Raw genomic sequence first — 23,838 nt, forward strand, 5'->3', positions numbered from 1 at the left:
GATGCACTTCGTTTTGAAAGGTAATATTTAAATTTTTCGCACCACTTATAAGCCATTTGCACACGGGGTGGGGAGAGTGTGGATAATTTTTTTTTTTTATATTTTTTTACCGTACGCGTAATCGGCGAAATTAGCGAAAAAATAAAAATTCCGTTTTTGGCCTTGGGGGATCTTTGGGGACTCCCTCAACATGGCAAGGTGTTTTGGAGCTGTCCAAACAGCCCCTTTACATGTTTTTGTGCTTTGTATTTTAATCCACACTCTCAGTGCGAGAGAGAAAATGGCGGCCGCCGCTTCCTGGTTTCGGCCGATTCGAATGTTTACTAAGATCTAAGAGCCAATCAGAATCGCGCTCGCGCACGCCACCGTACGCGTACGGTAAGCGTACCGTAAGCGCACCGTAAGCTGGCTCAGATATATATATTGATTTAAAGGCTATTTTCTCAGAATCTACTGAACAGATTTACACCAAACCTACAAAAGGCACTTCCTTGACCTGAGGACTACCTCTCTGCCAAATTTCTAGTAATTCTGTTCAGCCGTTCGGGCTGTAGCTGTGTCTAAAGGTCCTATGGAAAAATGCATGGGAAAAATGCGTTTTGGGACCCCCCTTTTATCTCAGCCCCCGCTTGACGAATCCCCCCGAGACTTACAGGGTGGGAGCGGAGCGGAGCGCCCCACCTATTTTGAAAAATTCGCGAGGATTCGTCGACCGGCGCCAAAGTTATTCAAAATAGAATGTTGCGGATTTCCTATGGAAACGTGGTCCTAACTATAACTACCTACTGGCGACCGCCAGTAGGTAATATATATATATATATATATCTTCGTGATTCGCTGCCAAAGTAGTCCCCAGCCTGCGACGTTGGTGCCGTCGGTGGCAGCAGCAGCCACCATCAGTATTCCACGATTCTTATTTCGGGTGAACGTTTCCACAATAAGAGGACGGCACACCAGGAAACGGCACAAAAACTTTATTGTTCGCTAGCAGTTAAAGGACGACGCGTTTCGGCGTATTGCCTTTGTCAAGTTACTTCCTGCAAGCCTACGAAACATAGAAATACTTTGCCGAGGTTCATGGACATAAACAAAATACTTCGACCATTCGTCAAGAAATTTCATAGATGTAACCCGAATCACTTACAATGAATTACTGTGATGTTAAAATATATTACATGTGATAAACATCTGAATGCACAATTTTACTCGCAATTGCATCAAAGGAAGTAGAAAATTCGGGTGCATCCCATTACTTGAACACTCGGACCTTGTTGGCAAATACCACGAGGGAACAATAAAGTTAGAAATAGGCAGAAGAAAAAATACATAAATTAATTAAATTGACAGACCGTAAATTCCATGCTGAGAGTACGCTGTGTCTGTTATGGGTGTAGCATAGTTGTAAATACGATTGCATGGTATGTCGCTGTGTGCAAGTATTTAATCTGACTGGTGTTCATAGCCATGACATATGTGCTGTCCTGCAGTGGTAAAAGGGTAATATTTGTTTTCTTTATGGATACCGACCGTGCAGGATTGCAATAAACTTAATATATCGTAAATCAGGGCTAAAATAGCCAATGAGCCCTACACAGTAGGTAAATCCACTGCAAATCCCAGCACCATTGCAAGGTTTAGGCAGCACCAGAATTAATCTTCATTAGAATAATGGTACAACGACATGATCAGCTTCATTAAATGATGACATTAATGACAAATTTCGCAGTTCCATTGTGGCTAAATTCGCCAACTGATTACACCGCATTTTATACAGTCGTGAATTATGAAAAAATTAATTAATTAATTAGAATTATATATATATATATATTTATATATATAATCTACTGGCCGTCGCCAGTAGATAGCTATAGTTAGGACCGAGTTTCCATAGGAAATCTCAAAATTCTATTTTGAATAACTTTGGCGCCGGTTGACGAATCCTCGCGAAATTTTCAAAACAAATGGGGCGCTCCGTTCAGCTCCTACCCTGAAAGTCTCGGGGTGATTCGTCAAGCGGGGGCCGAGAAAAAGGGGGGGTCCCAAAACACGCTTTCCCAATGCATTTTTCCATAGGACCTTTAGTCGCAGCTACAGCCCGAACGGCTGAACAGAATTACTTGAAATTTGGCAGAGAGGTAGCCATAAGGTCAAGGAAGTGCCTTTTGCAGGTCTGGTGTAAATCTGTTCAGTATTTCCTGAGAAAATAGCATTTAAAAGCATATCAATATCTATACGCCCGCTAGCCCTGTGCAAGCCCTGTGCGCGCACCCTGCCGTGCGCGAGCGTAATTCTGATTGGTTGTTAGATGTCAGTAAACATTCGAATCGGTCAAAATCAGGAAGTGTCGGACGCCATTTTGTCTGTCGCACTGAAAAGGAAAGGTGGAGAACGTGAATAGGGGGCAGAGTAGGGAGTTCTTGACCCCCTAGCCATTGTCAGGGGTCACAGTAGGACCACGAAGGGCCAAAGAAAAGATTTTAATTTTTTTTAAAACATCGCGGGGTGCGCGCACTCTGTGCGCACCCGAAAAAAAAACTTTAAAAAAATAGAAATAAAAATCAAGTTTAAGTGTTTAGATATTAGGTGGCTCTAAAAAGAGCCCTTGTGTTTATTGAGTGTTTTTCGGTACCTGCAAGTAAGTACCGATGCAGAGTCTAAAGTTCAAGAGGAAGACTCTGTTGCCTTCATCATTGAAATGTACACGGTCTCCTCTATAAATGTCTTGCATGTTGTAACGCAAGTTGTTGTGGTATATAGAACCCATACCATAGTCTCTGAGGAAAGCAGAAACAGACTTATTGACGTGCTTTCTTGCTTTGTCAATCTGTGGACAATGTTGGTTGCACCAGTTCCACTTTTGCCTTTGGCATATATTAGAATATACAAAGGCAGTTTGTGGAAAAACTGACATCAATTGCACAAAGGTGTCCTTAATAAGCATTTCCAGACCTACCCCAGTTAAAGTGCCTAGGTCATTTCCACCAAAGTGCACAATAATAAGGTTAGGCTGTGGGAGATGTAGAAAGGTTTTCACCAAAGGCATTAATTGGTGCCACTTTAACCCTCTCTGACCAATCCATTTAATGTCTACATTTGGCAAAGCAAGGTCTTTCACAATACCTCTTTTTTCTGCAAATTTTTCACTCCAGAAGACATAGCTATGACCTACAATCCACACTGTGAACATCTTTCAAGGAGATCTGGATGCACTCAGGAGGTGTCTTTCAGTAGAATGGCAATATGAAAATAAAGACAGTTGAAAAATGGAGGCATACATACTTTTTTTTAATAAAAAGAACTCATTGGCTGATTCAAACCATTTTACAGTTAAAACTAGGCTGTATGTTTACATTTTTAAAAGCATGTTTTGGGTTGGTTCAGAAAAATGTGTTCCCACTGAATATTACTTTGGATTTGCTGTTAGGTTTGAACAGTCAAGCACTCTTGCTCTTTGGATTTGAAATATTGTGTGCAGAACTTATGACCTCTCTGCTCACACCAGTGTTCCATGACCTGTTGCTATGGTAGCAGGCAGAAGTCATGTTGGGGGAAGGGATGATTTGGAAAAGGGTTGAAAGTTGCAACCAATAGAAATGTGTGATTCCATTTGAAAAAATGTGGGAAGGACTGTGATTTTACATTAACATGTATATGTGTGAAAAAATAGAGGGAAACATTGCCATTTACTGGTTGTGGTGAGAGGAGAGAGGTGTACAGCTCTAAGATTCTGGCTCTGATAATCTGCTGTTTGAGTGCCACATTTCTTTCTCAACTAACTAATTTTAAAGGTGAGTTATGAGTTTGAGAGGGGATGTATGTGGTGATTTTTGATATAAATATTGGAATTGTCATTCTTCTTGTTTTACATTTTGTGTTTTAGGAGATATTTAACTGTCTTGAACTTGTAAGATATTATGGAGTATGTCTTCACTATAAGTTAAGGTGTACTGGTATCAGTGAGGAATACTGTTTTGTGCCTAGAATCACATCATGAGTCTGTCTGCACACAGGATTTGTTGTCAGAGATTTATTTTGTGTTGCTCTTGTTATGTTAGCCTTGCCCACGCAGGAAAGGGGCAGTTTGTTTCCTTAAAGTGTGATGGTTAGCATTCAGCAGAAATCAGTTACTCACAAATGAGAGGCAAATGCAAACACATTTGAAAATAGCATGGTACATTTTCCTACCACTTTAAAAGTTGTGTTTTACATTTTATGTTAAGGAAGATATTTAAGTGCCTTGAACATGTTAGATATTATGGAGTATGTCTTTACCATAAGTTAAGGTGTACTGGTATCACCCAGGAATACTGTTCTCTGCCTAGAATCACACCATGAGACAGTGTGCACACAGGAATTGTTATCAGAGATTTAATTTGTGTTGCTCTTGCTCTGTTACCCTTGCACTCGCAGGAAAGGGACAGCTTGTTTTTTGTAACACATGGTCATGGTCTCAAGGAGCTGTTAGGACATGTGCTCTTTTCTGCTTGTCTAAAATATAAGGAAGATGTGTCAGGCTGTCACAGTAATTATCACTTGCTCCACCACAGTACTAAATGTGTTTTCAAATTGCCCAAAAAGAATATCGCTTTCTGCCTAGAATCTCACCATGAGTCTGTGTGCACACAGGAATTGTTGTCAGAGATTTAAATTGTGTTGCTGTTGTTCTGTAAAACTTGCACTTTCAAGAAAGGGCCAGCTTTTTTTCTTCAACTGTGATGGTTAGCACTCAGCAGAAATCAGAATCTCACAAGTGAGAGGCAAATGCTAACACGTTTGAAATCAACAGGGTAGATTTTCCTTTCAATCTTGTAATGGGTGAGGTAGTTCCTACATGTTCAAAACTCCAATTAACCCTTACCACACATGCACTCTTACACACATATCTGCAGTCTTCATGCAGTTGTGGAAGTCACCATGCAGATCTCTCTTGCACCTGACAATACACAGTCTCCAGAAACATACTCTTTGCACACATGCAGCAGCTTCTCCTACACTCCCATGCGTAATACTCAGCTCTGTGTTGTGTTTCAGATAGCAGTGTGTAACGCAAACACATTCAACGTCACCAAGGCTCATTTCCTTTGCTCTAGTCTAATCACTCACCCTGTAACACATCGTCATGGTCTCAAGGAGCTGTTAGGACATGTGCTCTTTTCTGCTTGTCTAAAATATAAGAAAAATGTGTCAGGCTGTCACAGTAATTATCACTTGCTCCACCACAGTACTAAATGTGCTTTCAAATTGCCAAAGAAAATATCGCTTTCCGCCTAGAATCACAGCATGAGTCTGTGTGCACACAGGAATTGTTGTCAGAGATTTAATTTGTGTTGCTGTTGTTTTGTAAAACTTGCACTTTCAAAAAAGGGCCAGCTTGTTTTCTGCAACTGTGATGGTTAGCACTCAGCAGAAATCACTATCTCACAAATGAGAGGCAAATGCTAACACATTTGAAATCAACAGGGTTGATTTTCCATCAAATCTTGCAATGGGTGAGGTAGTTCCTACATGTTCAAAACTCAAATTAACCTTTACCACACATATACTCTTACACACATCTCTGCACTCTCCATGCAAGTCTCCATGCAGATCTCTCTTGCACCTGACAATACACAGTCTCCAGAAACACACTCTTTGCACACATGCAGCAGCTTCTCCTACACTCCCAGGTGTAATACTCAGCTCTGTGTTGTGTTTCAGATAGCAGTGTGTAACGCAAACACATTCAACATCACCAAGGCTCATTTCCTTTGCTGTAGTCTAATCACTCACCCTGTAACACATGGTCATGGTCTCAAGGAGCTGTTAGGACATGTGCTCTTTTCTGCTTGTCTAAAATATAAGAAAAATGTGTCAGGCTGTCACAGTAATTATCACTTGCTCCACAACAGTACTAAATGTGCTTTCAAATTGCCAAAAAAAATATCGCTTTCTGCCTAGAATCGCACCATGAGTCTGTGTGCACACAAGAATTGTTGTCAGAGATTTAATTTGTGTTGCTGTTGTTCTGTAAAACTTGCACTCGCAGGATAGGGGCAGCTTGTTTTCTTCAACTGTGATGGTTAGCACTCAGCAGAAATCATGATCTCACAAATGAGAGGCAAATGCTAACACATTTGAAATCAACAGGGTAGATTTTGCTTCCAATCTTGTAATGGGTGAGGTTGTTCCTACCTGTTCAAAACTCCAATCAACCCTTACCACACATCTACTCTTACACACATCTCTGCAATCTTCATGCAGTTGTGCAAGTCTCCATGCAGATCTTTCTTGCACCTGACAATACACACTCTCCAGAAACACACTTTTTGCACACACGCAGCAGCTTCTCCTACACTCCTGTGCGTACTACTCAGCTCTGTGTGGTGTTTCAGATAGCAGTGTGTAACGCAAACACATTCAACGTCACCAAGGCTCATTTCCTTTGCTCTAGTCTAATCACTCACCCTGTAACACATGGTCATGGTCTCAAGTAGCTGTAAGGACATGTGCTCTTTTCTGCTTCTCTAAAATATAAGAAAAATGTGTCAGGCTGTCACAGTAATTATCACTTGCTCCTCCACAGTACTAAATGTGCTTTCAAATTGCCAAAGGAAATATCGCTTTCTGCCTAGAATCACACCATGAGTCTGTGTGCACACAGCAATTGTTGTCAGAGATTTAATTCATGTTTCTCTTGTTTTGTAAGACTTGGACTCGTAGGAAAGGGTCAGCTCATATGATAGGATTTGAAAAGCTCAAAAAAAAATTGTAATGAATTACAATTACATAAAGGTATTTGTTTTTAGTTTCTTGCAGGTATTGCTGAGCAACAGTGAAAAAATTTAAAGATGCCTATAAAGTCAAGAAAGAGAAAAGAAAAGCAACAACAACTATATTTGAAGACAACTGGTAAAAAAAAAATAGGAGGAGAAGCTCGTGTTGGAAAAAAGAAAAAGTCTTCTGGTAAGCAGACTAAAGAATTTTTAAAAAATATCTTCAAAAAAAAAATTGTTAAAAAGATATCTTCAAACAGTGTTTCAACTACAAAACAACAACAGGGTCGACAGCAAAAACAAAATGCTAATGTACAATCAGAAGTAAGAAAGAGTGACTCAACACGAAAAATAGATTTTAAAAACATTCGTCGAAAAATGTTTCAGAGAAGAGTGATGTTAAATTTGCTAAAGGATGTGAAATAATATAAGAAGAAAACCAAATTTTATAAGAAAAAGAAATTTATTGAAACTATTGTTACGAAGGCTTTGGAAATAAAAAAAAAACTATTCATTTTAATTTTGAACAGGATGCGTAGATTAGATAAATTAGTCAATGCAATGAAGTCACAAAGCAAAAGGACAAGAGAAGTGAAAAAAAATAACTTTTGTAAAGTGTTCTTAGGAGAATGGAAGCATAGTTCAAGTACTGAACCATTTTTTAATGAAGAGAGTTATCTTCAAAGTAATAGTTTGTTGCATGCAGTTGACACCAATGGTAGAGCATATGAAGTTAAAGATGGTTGTGTAATGGAAAAGGAGAAAATGGTTCCAAGAAATGAGGAAGAAGTGATGGCTGCTGAGGTTATGTGGAGACGTCCTAAAGCCCCAGTGTACACTTGGAATTGTAGTAGTATTTGTACTGTGCGTCAGGAATCTATTGAGAAATTACGTGACTTTCTAAGAGAATATAGTAAAAAGAGTGTTAAACAGAAGATTAAGGTGCTTCAAAGACTAGATCCATGCAGAGTGAGAGAGAATACTGGTTTGCAAGGACATTCTCTGGCTTGTCTATCAAGGAAAGTGTGTCAAAGTGTTTTTCACCATTTTAGGATGCAGGCAGTACATCATACTGAAATGAGAAAGTTTGTGAGAACATTGTATTTTGCTAAAAGTCCAGCACTAAAGTTAAATGAGTTGAATACTGCTCTGTTCCGTGGATCTGTATCAGATGTAGTGAAGGTTACTGATGAGATTCAGTTTTGTTACTTTGGTCCAGAACAAGAAAGTGCAGAAAATGACACAGTTATTGATGAAAATGTGGAAGAGAATGTAGAACTTACTGTTAGTAAAAATTTTGAAGATGAAATGACAAAATTTACTATCATCTCTAATGAATGAACAAATATTACTTGTATTTGTTGCCGGAGAAGCCATTATAAAATTCAAACAAGGAATGTTGATCTGTATAAAAAAAAGTGAAAATGAAGATAATTATAAGTGGAAAGATTTTGCAACATATATATTTCTGGAAAATTGTGTTGAATTGGGTGAAGATCAGCGTATTTGTAAATACTGTTATAACAAGATAGAAGAAAATAAAATGCCAGCTAGAGCTGTACATAATAAATTAGAATTGGTTGATATTCCTCCAGAACTTTCTGATTTAAATATGTATGAGTCTATACTCATTCAATGTGTCCATCCGTTTCAGACCATAGTGCGTATGGAGCCAAAAACAGGTAAATTACCTCCTTCGGATTTACAAAGAGGTTTAAAAGGAAGAGTTGTCTATTTGCCATTGGATTTGAAAAAAAATATGGAAACAATTGATGCAGATACTTTGGAAACTGAACCATTAGTTATTCTGGTTAATGGTGTACCTACAAAGAATAAGAAAATTTGGCAGGAGCTGGTGGATGTACGAAAAGTACAAAGAGCAAATTTGTATTTGAAAAAAAATAATAAATGGTATGAAGCAATTTATATGGATGAAGATGAAGAAGTTTTACTAGAAGACACAGGAATACCAACTGGGCAAATTGAAAAAGTGGATAAGTCAAAAGAAGAAGAAATTTATGAACATTTCAGCATACATCCTCTTCATTCTAAAGAAGTTATGGGAAACGCTATTGATCTGTTTCAGATGAAGAAAGCAAAAGGAACTCCTGTGAGTGTATGGAAGCAGAGCTTGGAAGCTCGTTGTTTTCCCCAACTGTTTCCTACAGGAGAAGGTGGACGATATGATGAACGTCCAGTACAGATTCCTGCTTCGGAGTATCGGACTACAAGATTATATGCAGAAGATCCAAGATTTCGTCAAAGTATTCCTTATTTGTTCCATCTTTTATTTGAAAGTGACTTGTCTGCACTATCTTATGCAGTAAATCACATTTTAAAAACTGGAGTACATCTACATAATGTGTCAGCAAAGGACTTTATCAACAAAGTGCAACAGCGAGATGATCATTTGGAATCTCAATTGATCAATTTGATGGCTTGTCAGCGTGGGACTAATGAATATTGGTACCGACGCCATGGAGAATTGAAGTGTATGTTACGGAATTTAGGAACTCCTACATGGTTCCTTACCCTAAGCTGTGCTGAGTACGCTTGGGGTGATCTTCTGGATTTTCTTCGAGAGGCAAATTCAAACATTAAAAACGTACAATACAAGACAGCAGGAGAATTGTGCTCATTGGATCCGGTTAATGTTTGCAGATATTTTAATCATAGATTTGAGGCTATGATGTCCTTCATCTGCAATAAAAAAAATCCACCTCTTGGAGAAGTTGTGGATTTCTTTTGGAGAAAAGAGTACCAAGCAAGAGGTGCTCCTCATATTCATATGCTGTTGTGGATCAAGGATGCCCCAAAATTTGGAACAGATGCTGATGAAGCAGTTTTATCTTTCATTGAAGAATATGCAACATGTGCTATTCCTAAAAGCACAGAAGAGAAAAACTTAAAAGAGAAAGTTTTACGTTTCCAAAGTCATCGGTGTGGAAAATACTGTCGGCGAAAGTACAGGAGTAAAGATAAATTCTACACAAAATGTCGATTTGGATTTCCACGACCTGTTCTTTCAAAAGGAAGAGTAAACAGTTTTATGTCAGCTGTGCGACATACTATTACAAGAAAATCGCCTAAGAATACCTACAACCTAAGAAGAAAAGAAGAGTCAAAATATATAAATGAGTACAACCCAGTCATTTTATCCATGTGGAATGCTAACATGGATATACAGTATGTGGCTGACAATTCTATTGCTGTTGCTCGGTATGTCACATCTTACATCACTAAATCTGAGAAAACGGAATTGAAGAAAATGTGGGAAGAGATTTCTCACGAGAAGACTGTCAGTAAGAAGCTATACAGTTTCAGTTTAAAGATGTTATCGCATCGAGAAGTTGGATCCTACGAATGCTCAGATAGTTTATCATCTGCAAGTCTGTATTCAAAATCCAGAAGAATAATTTGGGTAAGTTTAGGCCTTGCAGGAATGCGAAATCGGGTACTGAAATCTATTCGAGAAATTGAATATTTAGCAGAGTTCGAACCAGAAAGTACAGACATTTTAAGAACAAACATTTTGGACACATATTACCCACAAAGAAGTCATCACCTTGAGAACATGTGTCTCTATGAAGTGCTGCAGAACTTCATTTTTAAACGGAATGCCACAGAAGACATCAACAACGGAAAATATAAAGTCAATGGTGAGGAAGGATGTTTAGTGAAGCAAACAAAAGGAAGTTTGATAAATCACCGGAAGCTGAGTTACGACACTCATGACAAAAAGGAATTTTACTACTTGGCACTTTTGCAGCTGTTTAAACCATGGCGTTCAGAGGACGAACTACTTGGAGACTTCCAGAGTTATGAAGATTCCTTCAATGCTAGCAAAGACAGCATAGAATGCAGTACTTTCATACTTATGTTCAAATGTTGAATGAAGAAATTGAACAAGAAGCAACAATTGCAGCTGAAGTAGCTAGAGACAGTTCTCAAGACAGTCAAAGTTCTGGGACGTTCAGTCAAGATCCTCTAGGACAACCAATCGTAGAAAATGAAGCAGCAATAGCCATGACTGAAGTCGAAACAGCTATGAATCAAGCTCAGGATGATTTAATAAACTTACCGAATTTGGAAGAACAACTGAATAATGAACAACAACAAATTTATGAAGAAGTCAGGAAAAAAATTGATCACGGATTACTACATGAAAATTAAGAGTGCTCATGCACATCTTTTGAACCAATGAGAATGTATGTAAGTGGACAAGCAGGAACTGGAAAAAGTTTCTTAATTAATGTAATTAGAAGCTACCTACAGAACAAAACGGATTCAACTTTTTCTTGTGTTGTTACTGCTCCAACTGGGTTAGCAGCGTATAACATAAAAGGAGTTACCTTACATCGTTTGCTAATGTTACTAGTAGAACATGAGAACAAAATACAATACCACAAACTAGCAGGAGAAGCATGCTTGGAAGTTTCAAGAGTATTGAAGAAAATGAAAGTACTCATTATTGATGAGGTAAGCATGGTATCAAACTTAATGCTTGCCTTTGTGCATTTAAGAATGCAGCAAATACTAAAGACAGACTATGACGTGTTATTTGGAGGAAAACACGTCATAGTTTTTGGGGATCTTTTGCAACTTACTCCAGTTAAAGGACAACCGGTATTCCATACACTTACACATGAAGACACGAAAAAGTCGTTAGGAAGTATAGGCAATGTAAATATTTGGACATATTTTGAGTATAAGGAACTCATTACCAATATGAGGCAAGCCAATGATGAGGATTATGCAGGTATTCTGAAATATATAAGAATTGGACTACTCACAGAACATGGCAGAAAAGTATTACAGAGTCGATTGCTGAGTAATTTGTTTACAACAGAAGAAATAGTTCCAGAGAAAATAAACAAGAAAATTGCTGAAAAAATACTGTAATCTGCTTAATGCCAACACTACATGAATGCTCTGTGTTCAATCAAGAACTTTTGAAATTGGAAAATGAAGAGATCATAAAACTGGAAGCTGTGGATAAAATTCAACATGAACGAATAACTATTATATTGACAGGCAAATTGGCTACTAAATGGGATTCTCTGGAGAAAAACATTTCAAAAACAGCTGGTTTGGAAAAGAATCTTTATGTATGTACGAACTGTAGAGTAATTTTAAGATGTAATTTGGATGTAGAAAAAGGTTTAGTGGATGGAGCTATGGGTAAAGTTGTGGGTTTTGTAAAGTACCAGAAAAAAGATGGAATTGAGTTCTTAAAAATAAAATTTGATCAGATTGAAGAGGTTAAAGTCATTAGTCGTTGTTCAGTTCGTTTTTTGCTAGTGAAAGACATATTTGTACGTAGGAAGCAGTTTCCGTTTTCTCTAGCATATGCTGTAACTATTCACAAGTCTCAAGGATTAACTGTAGATAGTGCTTTTGTAAACATTGGATCTAGTGTGTTTAAAGAAGGTAAGGCATATGTTGCTTTGTCACGCGTGAAATTTTTTTCTGGTTTATTCATGATAGACTTTGATGACTCAAAAATAAGTGCTGATGCAAACTGTGGAAAGGAGTATAATAGATTAAGAAGAAGCTATGCTCCTCATTTAGGTCAGTATCCTGTGTTTGAAAAACGTGTTGTTTGTCGGAAAAGGAGATTTGAGAATATCTGTAATGAGGATGTACAGAAGAGAAAACAAAAAGACAGTGATGTGACTGCAAGCAAAAAGAAAAAGGACAGTGTGGAAGAGGTTGTTGGTTGTCATTTTGAAAATAGCTCTGGTGTCAACTGCTACTCAAATGTAGTGCTGAATGTTGTATTTTATCTTGAATTTTTGCAAGAGCAGATAATAGTAAATCAGGGAAAAAGATTCTGTTCTTTGCTGAGTCTCCTTTATGAGAAGCTGAGTAATGATAAAAATAAAATAGAAAGTGCTTCTGATGTTAGAAATCTTTTAGATGTATGTTCTGGATGTACACAGTTTACACAAAATGTCCAGCAAGATGCACAGGAATTCTTAATGTATATGCTGATGGTACTGGAAGATGAAGGGGTAGAAGTAGAAAATGTATTTGGTGTCTCTTATAAATGGGAACATTTTTGTGAAAACTGTATGAACACATGCAGTAGTAATGTTGATTCTGAAAGGTTCATATATTTACCATTACCAGAAAGTAAAATCAGTGACTTTTAGTAAATTAGTTAAAGATGCTAATCACAACATGGAATGTTCTGAATGTAAATCTGAAATGCTGTCAACGTTATTTTTAAAGAAATATGGACAGTATGTAATTTTAATGGTACAACGTTGTAGAGCTGATGGAACAAAATTGGAAACTTTACTAAAGAAGTTTGTTGGTAATCAATTATCTATATCTGGAAAAACATTTGTAGCAGTTGCAATAATTTTTCATGACGGTCCTTCTATAACTTCTGGTCATTACACAGTTTATCTTAAATGTGAAAAAGGATGGACACTGTGTAATCATTCTCAATTGATTTTCAAGCAACGTTTGCCTTATGATTTACCCAATTGTTACTTAATTTTTCTGAAACCCAAATTTTAAATACTAAATTCAGCATCTGAAGAAAGCATTATTTAAATTTTAAAGGATTAAAATTGAATATTTCACTCAAAAAGGATTTTAAACTTACCATTTGGCCTCAAGAAAAGGTAAAACAAACAATTGTGGACTTCTTTGACAGATATTATTTTGGCATATGTTCTTTTGCAACAAGGTTTACAGACGTTATTTCTTGAAAATTATTATTGTACTTAAAAGGTATTTTTAATAAATATGTGACATTTTTATCAAGGTATGTTTTAGTGAGGATACATTTTGGGCTTTTTTAAACGACCTTTCAGATTGTTTTTTTTGTGCCCGCTGTTAAATGATGAATACAATTGATTTCACTATTTTCAGTGAAAATCAAAACATTCTGAAAACAGCAAAAAAAGGGCAAAAAATTGCTTTGCTAAATATGACAAAACATGTACTGTTTAATAAAATGTATTGTTGAATATTAATACTTTTTTTCTTTTTTTCAGAACTAGAAAGAAAATTTAGAAAATGTAATTCAGTTTCCTTGCAATTAAATAAAAACATTTATTTCTAAATAAGTTACTTTGATGGTCAGGTAAGTTTCAAATATCTGTATTTCTCACTCCTTTCGTTTCATGCTTCCTTTTCTTCACCTCTCCTCACTCTGCTTTTCTCATTTCTCTTCTCTCTCTCTCTTCCTGCTTTACTACTCTTTCGTAACTCCCTCACTCCTTCTCTACTACTCCCCAACCTTTACTACCTCCATCACTAATTTTTCATCCATGTTTCTTTCTCTGTATCCATATGTCTTAGTCTTTTTAACTGCCTTACTCCTTCTCAGTTGTTTGCTCTCTGTCTCTGTATCTGTCACACTCTGTTTGTCTGTTTTACCCTTAATTTCCTTAACATCTCTGGGGCAGATTTACAAGCCACCTGTGCCACCACCTGTGTCACTTTTCTTGACATATTAGTGGCGCAGGGTGCTCCTCCATATTTACAAGGAGAGGATAAGCCACTCTGTGTGTCTTTTCCTCTCCTTGTAAATACAGCCAATTCAAACGCAGCACTGTGTGTTGAAGGGGTATTCTATGGGTGTTGTTGTTTGTGTTCCCACACAACACTTATAGAACTACACCAATCTCCTGATTTACGAGAAATCATAAGTCTGAACTTGTGTGTGAATACTACGCCACCCTAGAGGTGGCATAGCGAAGCACAACAAGGAGAAATGTTTTCATTTCTCTTCATTTTTTCCTCTTTCAGTGCGTGCTGCATGCTACAGCATGTATTGAAAGAGGAAAAAGCCTCTTGTGATTGTTTTTTTGGGAGGAAGGTGTCTCATCCTGCACAAGAATAGTTTCCCCACCACACAGGCATCCTTGCACCATGGTGCAAGGGAGCCTGCGTCGGCGTATGGCTGCAGTTTTGGCGCCAGTGCAAGGGAAGCATAGAGATGCGACATTTTCTTGTAAATATATCGCATCTCTGTGCTTAGAAAGTAACGCAGCAGGGCGCAGCATTATGACTTCCTGCACAATGTTGCGTACGTTTGTAAAAAATCTGCCCCTTTGTTTCTACCACTCCTCCTCTCTGCATCACTCATTTTCAATCTATGTTAATTTTTTAACCTTGTCCGTCATTCTCTTTCCCTCACCTTGCCTAACTGTTACTATCCTTTCCACATACTCACTCCTATTCTCCTACTTCTCTTCCTTCTGTATGTATCTCACACTCCTTCTCCTTTTTGCAATCTTTCCTTCAATCTCCTTCACTCTGTTTTGCTCATTGACATCCTGACTCCCTTTCTCTCAGTGCAGTTTCCTAAATCCCTCCATCTCCACTCTCCATTTCTCATTTTCCCTTATCCCCATTTTCTAATCCTCATGCTCTTTAAAAAAAAAAAATCAAATTTAAATGTTTTGATGGTGGTTGGCTCTAAAATGAGCTATTATCTTTTTTGATAGGTTTAGGGTACCTATACGTAAGTACTGATGCAGAATTTAAAGTTTAATAGGAAGACTGTCTTTCCTTCATCTGTGAAATGTACACCATCTCTTGTTTAATTACTTTGCCACTTCCCTCTCTTTGTCAGGGAGTCCCTGAAGGTTTACTAAAGTTGAAAAAAATGATTATTTTTTTAAAAAAACATCATTGGGTGCGCGCACCCCAAAAAAAAAAAAATTGACAAATAGATTAAAAAAACAAGTTTTTGTGTTTAGATTTTAGGTGGCTCTAAAAAGAGCCCTTGAGTTAATGTAGGGACAGAGGAAGAGAAAAACATAAAAAAATAACAAAACTATGGCCTAGTGCAAGAGTGCTGCTCAAATTTTCTCTGAATGAGATCATCACTGCTCTCACCCATAGTAATAAGAGTACCACAATCCATGCACCGTGTAGACATCCTCTCAAAACAAGGACGAATATCAAGAGGTGTGGAAGAAGGTGAAGGCACCATCGCAGAAGAAGTGCTCGGCTGAGCTGCCGAAGATGTGCTCGGCTGAGCTGCTGCAGATGTCGTCGGCTGAGCAGGTGGAGGGTTTGCCCCAGAAGCTTGACGAAAAGTCACAGGATGCACTTTCTCAATGTGCCTCAACATTGTGTGAATACTAAAAGAGTACTTCTTATTAGCATTTCCACGTGATAAGGTCCGCTGACAAAGTATGCAGGTGACTTTTGGTGCATTCACCTTCTTTTGTCCCTCAGGAAAAGTGAAAAACTGCCATATAAAGGAGTCTTTCTGCTTCCTCTGCCTCTGTCTCTCAAGAGTGTCCTGTTCACTCTCAGAAGATGGCTGGTGCTCTGCCATTGTCTCACAAAAACAGAGTAGCTCCTTCTCCAAGGGAATCAGAACTAACAATAAGGGGAGTGGGTGTGGTTTTGGAAGAATCTGGAACTGAAAGTACTTTGAACCAATGAAAAGTGATATTTCTTGACCACATGACTTGTCATGAGGGGATTGGGTGTGGTGTTGAAACAATCTGAAACTGAGAGTAATGAAAACCAATTAAAAGTGTTGTTTTATTAATCACATAACTCGAGGTGCGCGCACGGAGCACGCTCAGAGTGTGCACGGTGCAATTACGCATGCGCAAACGTGTACGTGCGCATGCGCATAAGTATTATGCGCGTACATAGCGCGCATATGCAGCACGTGCGCATGTGCGAACGTCAGCGCGTGTACTCCGCGTGTATGCGCGAGTGTAGCGTGCGGAGCACGTAAAAGGCATGCAAGCATACGTGGAGAATGTACGCATGCACATACCACGTACGTACGCATGCATACTGGGTGCGCGCTGCGAGCGCGTTCTAAAACGTACGGATGCGTACACAAAAAACGTACGCATGCGTACTAGGTGCGCGCTGCGAGTGCGCAATAAAACGTATGTATGCGTACGTAGATAACGTATATGCATGCGTACATGAAAAACGTACGCATGCGTACTAGGTGCGCGCTCTGTGCGCGCACCCTAAAAATTTATAGAAACAAAAAATGAATTAAAGTGTACATAAGTTAATAGAAGTTATTAACTATGCTGTTCAACTTTATCCAAATTCAACGTAAAAAAAAAAATGAGCCACACCAGATTAAAGGATACAGATAATCTATAAATGTATACATAGGTACATTTTTATAAAAGAAATATATAAAAAATATATTACAAAATTAAATTAGCATTTAAAAAACCTTGCAAATTCACTGAAAAAACCATAGGTTTCACATATGTTATAGTTAGCTGGCCATTTCACTCGTAAAAAACCAATGAAATTCCACCGTTATAGTTAGTTCACCTTACTATAACTCGCGCGCCCAAAATCCACTGCTGATGACGTCACATATTACATCACTCATGACATGGTCAGTGACATCACTGATGACATCACTGATGACATCTCAAATGACATCACTGATGACATCACTGATGACGTCATATATGTGTCATATATGTGATCAAATAGTACATCTCCCACCCTAAAATAAATTTAGAAACACCAACTCAAACTTTCAGACGGGCAATTTGAAAACCATAGATACTCCATTACCAATAACTACATACCTACACATTGACTCTTAGATCTACATGCACCTCAATTCACTCACCTGTACAGTCACTTATACTTACAGTCACTCCGTTGAAGACTATCATATGCATTTATAAACATATATAGACACTCACACACTACCAATCAAGCATTTAGGTAATGACACACCTAGTCAGTTGTGCAAATAAATAAGCACAGTCAAATTAACTCACCTATACAGTTAAACACACTCAAGATTACTTGCTTATAAAAATAAAAAAACATTTTGACACTCTTACACAATTTCTAGTACAAGCACACACTCATTCATACAGCCAGTTCCGCTATGACACACTCTCAGATATAGATACTCTTACACACATATACACTGTTTCATATATGTACTTACTGTCATATCTACCACTAAGATGCACATTCAATCCGTAACACACCCATACATACACTCACTCAACCATACAGTCCGTCACAGTTGCACTCTTAAAACCATGCACCCATAGGATCACCCACTCATATATCTATGCACAGAGTCACACACACCTCTCCCACTCATACACTCAGGCACCCATACAGATACTCAGATAACAAATACATAACCCATATAAATACTCATATAGCTATTCACAAAACCATGCGCCACTTATACACCAACACACAGACACATACAGACATTCAAACAGTTCAGTCACTACTCTGCAGTAATATACATTTAATGACTTACATATAGACTCAGTTACGCACCCAGAAAATTATCCATTCACAAACTTGTACATCCACTCATTCTTCAACATACCTTTCCCTATATATATTAAACATATTAAAAATTTTCAGAAACACACAGTCAATGGATAATGTCATCAGTGATGTCATTTGAGATGTCATCAGTGATGTCACTGACCATGTCATGAGTGATGTAATATGTGACGTCATCAGCAGTGGATTTCGGGCGCGCGAGTTATAGTTAGGTGAACTAACTATAACGGTGGAATTTCATTGGTTTTTTACGACTGAAATGGCCAGCTAACTATAACATGTGTGAAACCTATGGTTGTTTCAGTGAATATATATATATATATATTATCTACTGGCGGTCGCCAGTAGATAGTTATAGTTAGGACCGTGTTTCCATAGGAAATCCGCAACATTCTATTTGAAATAACTTTGGCGCCGGTTGACGAATCCTCGCGAAATTTTCAAAATAGGTGGGGCGCTCCGCTCCGCTCCTACCCTGAAAGTCTCGGGGGGATTCGCCAAGCGGGGGCTGAGAAAAAAGGGGGGTCCCAAAATGTGTTTTCCCCATGCAATTTTCCATAGGGACCTTTAGTCCAAGGTACAGCCCGAACGGCTGAACAGAATTACTTGGAATTTGGCAAAGAGGTAGTCCTCAGCTCAGGGATGTGCCTTTTGCATATATGGAGTCAATCTGTTCAGTAGCTCCTGAGAAAATCAAAAGTAAAATCATGTATATATCTGGGCGGAGCCTAACCACACATCTCATCCTGAGATCTGATTGGCTGTCAGCACTTCATCCAAGAAGTGTTGGCAGCCATCTTGGGACCAATATACATGATAGCACCTCATTAAAAGCATTGCAGTTAATAGAAGGTTTTAAGACTTTAGTTACATTATAAATCATTTGTTGATGGTACCATACTCATTTAAGGAATTGTGGTGTGTTCTAAGGTGACTTTACCATGTGAAAAAACCTTCTGCTGTGATATCATGAACCATGTTTTAGAGAAAACTATTTTCTCATGCTTTTCCCACAGAGGTTTGGAAGGTGATCTATAAGCTAAACTGAGAGCATATTTTCTGTAAATTCACACTATCTTTCTCAGTCATGTGAGAATGAAGTCTGACATTCTTAGTAAAACATGTACATCCAACAAGGGCAGAGACTGTCAGTTGATTCCTTTGTGTTCTACTGCAGCTTCCCAGAGTGTTCTAAAGAACAACTAGAGCGCTAACAGTCTTACTTATGACAAAAGTATGGCACACCTGAAGCCATCTTGATTGGAATAAAGTGGTAACACTTAAAACATTTAATTTACAAAGGAACAAAATGAGGGGGTTCGTTTTGCCATATAAATTATGATTAGTGCTGCAGAAAGAAAAACACATTTTGACTTCTGAAATCCTCTTTTATTTCATAAAAAAATTCTGACATGCAGACTGAAACATGCACTTTCAATACCAGCAGCAGATTTGCCTGGTGAGCAGCAGCTTTACTACAGTGATCTAATGAGCAACTAGAGTGCTAACATTCAGAATTTATGGAAAATGTGTGACACATCTGAATGCCTTCTTGATGGAATCAAAGTAAAAAACTGAAAGTATTTCCTACTGAGGAGACTGCAGTAAATGAGGAAATTAGGAAACTTCATAACAAATAAATCTCCCAAGATGGCCACCAGAGACAAAAGAGCCCAAATGTAGCCCAAATATCACCCAGATGTAGCCCAAATGTAGCCCAATGACAGAACGTCCCAGAGTGTTCTTAAGATCAACTAGAGCGCTTACTGTCTTACTTATGACAAAAGTATGGCATACCTGAAGCCATCTTGATTGGAATAAACTGGTAACACTTAAAACATTTAATTTAAAAAGGAACACAATGAGGGGGTTCATTTTGCCATAGAAATTATGATTAGTGCTGAAGAAAGAAAAATTAGGGCATATTTTGAGTGACTTCTCAAATCCTCGTCTATTTCATTAAAAAATTCTGATATGCAGACTGAAACATGCACTTCTAATACTAGCAGCAGACTTACGTGGTGAGCAGTAGCTTTACTACAGTGATCTAATGAGCAACTAGAGTGCTAACATTCAGAATTTATGGCAAATGTGTGACATATCTGAATACCTTCTTGATGGAATCAAAGTAAAAAACTGAAAGCATTTCCTACTGAGGAGACTGCAGTAAATGAGGAAATTAGGAAACTTCATAACAAATAAATCTCCTAAAATGGCCACCAGAGACAAAAGAGCCCAAATGTAGCCCAAATGTAGACCAAATATCACCCAAATGTAGCCCAAATGTAGCCCAATGACAGAAGTGTGCAAAACACTTATTTTTTGTGTATTTGCAGTTTTATATAGTGTAGACTTGTCAGGCATTGGAGTGCTTTACATGAGCATTGGTTACATCACACAAGATCAAATTCATTTTGGTTGTAGACATGGGGAGATTAAGTGATTTGACCAGAATCACAGAATGTTGTGCTGAAGCAGCAACTCCAACCTGGTTCCCCAGTTGCAAAGTCTGCAGCTTTGGAAGTAACACCACACCCTCTCCCCTTGGATGCAACATTTAATCAAGTGGTCAACTGGATAAAAAAACTAAGATTTCAAATAATTTAAAAGTTCTTTGTCGCTATTTGAAAACTCAGAAAATATGTCCTCATTTTAGTTTTTTAGAGCACTAACAATAATTTTGATGCAAATAAGACCATCTCATATATGTAATTTCTAAAGGAAATGCTCTAGGCATTACAGTTTTGATTACATCAAGATGACGTCAGGCGTTCCACACTTTTGTAATAAATATAGAATGTTAGCAATCTAGTTGTTCATTGGGATACTGTTGAGAGGCAGAGGCCAGGGGCACGGACTCTGAAAATTGAAGGCAGGTAGGAGAGTGCAGTGGCAACAATTTGACCACACTAGGCAGGCAGGAAGGGCAGTGGCAGCACAACAGACTATGGAGGGCAGTGGCTACAAACCAACAATACAGGACTGGCAAGAGAGGCTGTGGAGATGTAATAGACCATTGTGGGCAGAAGGAAGAGGCAGTGGTCATACAACCATACATGCCAACAGACCCGTTTCAGCCAGGAAACGTCCAATGTTTTTAAGCTCAAATGGGCTTTACTTGATCTGGTTCCTGTCTACAATCTTCTCTTTTTCAATGTAACTCAAAGGGGAAAATCAATACCCCAGATTTATTTCAAAATCTCCCTCTTACCAAGTTCAAAATGTTCGCAAGTATTGTACATTGGATCATGGAAGGCAGGAGGAATTGGGGTAGGGACATGGACTCGGATAACAGAGGACAGGAGGGACATTGAGAGGTGCACCAAACTGACCCTACAGGGCAGGCATCAGGGTTTGTAGCAGCACAATACACCACACAGGGCATGTGGGACGGGAGTGCAGCACAACAATCCATAGAAAGCAATAGGGAGGGGACAGGACCATGCACATGGACAACAGACAACAGAGGGGAAAGAGGCAATGGTAGCTAGCTGACCATAATGGACAGACAGGAGAGAAAGCTGCAGCATAACAGACCATAAAGAGCAGGAGGGACGGATCAGGGGAATTACAATGGAACCAACAGGCCAGGAAGGAGGGATTAGAGGTCTGCACATGGAAACAGAGGGCTGGGGGCAAGGGGGCAGGGCAGGAGCAGCAAGATGACCATGGAGGTCAGGCAGGATGGGCACTAGAAACAAGACACACCATGGAGAGCAACAGTGAGACTGATGGCATACACACAGACCATTGAGGGAAGGTGGGAGGGGGTCAGGAGCAGCTAGCTGACCACACAGGGAAGGTGGGAGGGGCCATGGCAGCACAGAAAACCATGCATGGCAAGCGGGAGGGTTAGTGGCAGCACAATGGCTATGATGGGCAAGAAGGAGGGTGCAGGGGCATGCACAAAGGACCATGGAGGATAGAAGGGAGGGTCAGGACCTGGCCACAGACAAGAGAGTTCAGGGGAAGGGGCCTCACAACAGACCGCGCGGGGCAAGCAGGAGGAGCAGTTGCAGCACAACAGACCAGGGAGGGCAGAAGGGTGTGGCAGTAAAAGGGACCATGAAGGACAGGAGGAAGGGGATAGGGGCATGGCATGTGGACAGGCAGGGTGGACGTGGCAGGGACGGTATAAAGATAGAATATTGACGGGAAAATATCGACTAGCATTAATATCGTGGTAAGAATATCGACTGTGAAAAATATCGTAATAGGAAATATCTTTTTAAAAAATATCGTTTCGTGAGAATGACAAAAATATCGTCATAAAAAAATATCGATGAACAGAATATCGTTGAACAAAATGTCGTTTCATATAATATCGACAGAAAAATATAAGTTGTTATAAAATTTATAAAAAAATATGTATTATGTTTTTAAAAAACTTACAAAACTCCTACTAGTAATAATATGTGTTAAAAAATATTTTCTACAAAAGAATTGTTAAAATTTTAGTAGCGGGTTATTGGTATTATAGGGGATAAGGGTGGGTAGTAATTTAAAATTTGGTTTTTAAAAAATTTATAAAATATAAACAAATTAGAAAATATTTAAGAAATCCAAATTTTAATTTGAAATTTCGAATTCTTCACGAAATTAAATTTGTAATTAAATTTTATAATTTCAAATAAAAATTTTAGGAGCGGGTTTTTGGTATTATAGGGGATTAGGGTGGGTAGTAATTTAAAAATGTAGTGTTTAAAAATTGTATGAAATATTAATAAATTAGAAATTTATAATGAAATCAAATTTTAACCTCGAAATTTAAAATTTTACACGAAATGTATTTTTTAATATTAATAAAAAATATTAAATTAATATTGAAGAAGCGTTATTTTGGTATTATAGGGGAATAGGGTCTAAAAAATAATTTAGATAGAAAAATGTATTTTGTTTAATAACCTGCACATTTCCTGACTTATGTTGGATTGGAGTTAGAATAGTAATTTATTATAGTTTACTATCCAGCACTTTCCCTGAGTTATGTTATGTTTGGAGTTAGAATAGTAATTTATTATGGTTTATTATCCAGCACTTTCCCTGACTTATGTTGGATTGGAGTTAGAATAGTAATTTATTATGGTTTACTATCCAGCACTTTCCCTGACTTATGTTGGATTGGAGTTAGAATAGTAATTTATTATGGTTTACTATCCAGCACTTTCCCTGAGTTATGTTATGTTTGGAGTTAGAATAGTAATTTATTATGGTTTACTATCCAGCACTTTCCCTGACTTATGTTGGATTTGAGTTAGAATAGTAATTTGTTATGGTTTACTATCCAGCACTTTCCCTGAGTTATGTTATGTTTGGAGTTAGAATAGTAATTTATTATGGTTTACTATCCAGCAGTTTCCATGACTTATGTTGGATTGGAGTTAGAATAGTCATTTATTATGGTTTACTATCCAGCACTCTCCCTGACTCATGTTATGGTTTACTATCCAGCACTTTCCCTGACTTATGTTATGTTTGGAGTTAGAATAGTAATGTATTATGGTTTACTATCCAGCACTTTCCCTGACTTATGTTGGATTGGAGTTAGAATAGTAATTTGTTATGGTTTACTATCCAGCACTTTCCCTGAGTTATGTTATGTTTGGAGTTAGAATAGTAATTTATTATGGTTTACTATCCAGCACTTTCCCTGACTTATGTTGGATTGGAGTTAGAATAGTAATTTATTATGGTTTACTATCCAGCACTTTCCCTGACTTATGTTGGATTGGAGTTAGAATAGTAATTTATTATGGTTTACTATCCAGCACTTTCCCTGACTTATGTTATG

The sequence above is a fragment of the Triturus cristatus genome, chromosome 12 (assembly GCF_964204655.1).
Source record: "Triturus cristatus chromosome 12, aTriCri1.1, whole genome shotgun sequence".
In the NCBI taxonomy this organism is placed as follows: domain Eukaryota; kingdom Metazoa; phylum Chordata; class Amphibia; order Caudata; family Salamandridae; genus Triturus; species Triturus cristatus.